The sequence below is a fragment of the Seriola lalandi genome, unplaced genomic scaffold (assembly GCF_002814215.2).
Source record: "Seriola lalandi dorsalis isolate HSWRI2012SDOR001 ecotype SW California unplaced genomic scaffold, Sedor1 jcf7180002054633, whole genome shotgun sequence".
Classification (NCBI taxonomy): domain Eukaryota; kingdom Metazoa; phylum Chordata; class Actinopteri; order Carangiformes; family Carangidae; genus Seriola; species Seriola lalandi.
In genome coordinates, this window is record NW_019525186.1 from 5,354 (window position 1) to 7,645 (window position 2,292).

Here is a 2,292-nt window from a genome sequence, read left to right on the forward strand (position 1 = left end):
TAAGTATATTATGTCTAATACCAGAACTCTCCTTCTTCCTCCTTCATTGTAATTTATTCATCTCTGTAAGTAGAGTATGTGCATTCCTATACTGTTTGCACTGAGACAGTTGGGCAATAAAGTTGAAAGTAATCTAAAAATTATTTTAAAAATAAATCACAGTTCATATCTAATCCTGACAGATTTTAATTGAACTGAATCAGAAACACTTTTATACTTCAGCAGTTGAAAATGTTTCCAAGTTCTTTTTCATATTTTTTTTTTTCTTTTTTTCTGTCTGAGATATGAGACATGAGACACACTGTATGGAAATATCTGTTTGATGCTGAATGTCAATAAAAAAAAAAGGTAAAAGAAAATGTCTCCAGGTTTTAGTTCAGAGATTTCCGACAGTCACCTGAAGGCAGCAGTGTTCATTGCTCCTGGACCTGAACAGTTCTGTAAGTGCAGAAGTGATGAGTCCCTCTGCTGGTCTCGTTATAGCTGACACCTGGTGGTGATGGAGAGAACTGTAGTCTGGTTTCGCATTTAATTTTTAATGGTACTGATTTTAAACACATGCAAACTAGTTTTTCTTGTTTGTAATTAAAGAGAGAGAGAGGGGGAAAAACTGAGCATCCTGAATGACAGGCACACAGAGAAAACCGGTAAACACAGTCCATTGGGATTCCTCCCAACATGCTTGATGGTCAGTTTGAGTGTTGGACATTTATTTTCAAACACAACAAACGTCGACTTTCAAACCAACTCAAATACAACTAAATTTCCCTCCTCGTGGCTGTTTCCTCCAACATCCAGCCCAGTTACAGGAAATATGGTCACAATCTCTCCTTTCTGAGTTACCGAATTAGAAGATGGCCCGAAATGTTTTTGCAGAACATTATGATGTCACAGTGAAGTTGACCTCTGACCTTTTGTCTATAATATGTCATAACTTCTGATTATCTTGTTAGATATTTGAGTTAAATTGCGTCACAATTAGTGTATGAATTAGTGAGTTATGGCCAAAAATGTGTTTTGTGAGGTCACAGTCACCCTTGGCCGGGTGCCCTGGGGGACTTGAGTAGAAATGTCCCTCTGTGATGGTCGGATTGGGGATGTATGCGTTTTATATTTTGCACCATGTTGCTGTTGAGTTTCTGAGGCACTAGACGTGGAATCGACTGGTTAACAAACATAGTTAGTTCTGACCAAATAATCTGGTTGGACGCCATTTTAACGGTCGTTATCTATCTTAGATTGTAACAAACTTCGCAAAGATGATATTGCTGAAATAATCATTAGAAATTTTGTTTTATAGTTCTATGTTTTCAAGCGGATGAATATCTGCCCTTGTTGGACGTGCCGCGCCTGATATCAGTTGTATCAGCAAGTGTTTGTGGGAAAAGCTATCACAACTAGCTAAAGAACGGAAGCTAGCAGCAGCCAAAAGCCTAACGGGGCCGCCAAAAGACAGAGAAAAAGAGAAAAGGAAGAAACACAAGCGACAATAAAGATGTCTCCAGTATCAGTAGCTCTTTCAAAAAGCAAAAGACGAAGAGTGGGTTTGAACAGCTACATCGATTCCCACGGAGGATGTCGAGCTAGCTAACGGCGATGATCGCGCGGAAGCGTTGCCGTCTATCAGCTATGAAGACGCTCAGGTAGGTGCCGGAGAAAAAGCTGCCACAGACGGGGGGCAGGGGGGGGCACCTGACGGAACAAGCTAGTGACGCTCATTTACAGGGGCAGAAGACCCTGCGTTACCGGGGTCGATTACAAAATTTGAGGCAATTGTGATGAAAGGGGGGTTCAGCCAACGGGCCGCCATGTATCCAGCCTGACGGAGGGGGGATGAGTTTGGCGCCAAGACACGCTCTCTAACTGACGAGACGCCTTTACAACGCTGACACTGCTCCATGGGAATAATTATATCTTCACCATCCACCGGGGCAGTTTATAGCTTTGATCAATAAGTTCTATCAGAGCGTTGCGACGCATTTGTTGCCTGGAAACATCCGGAGAGAATAACGGAGCGCGAGGTGAGTGATGTGCACAGAAAGTTCATGCTTTCACTTACATGTTATGGAAGATCACGTATGAAGACAACATTAAAATGCTGTGTTAACACGCTTAATCTTTAAGACCTTTTAGACTTTAATCATTTCAAGACAGAAACAATTCCCCATTCATCCTACCTATGACTTGAGGTGAGGAATATTGACATTATTATTATAATTATTATTATTATTATTATTATTATTATTATTAATAATAATCACATATTTATATATTGACATTATTAATATATGC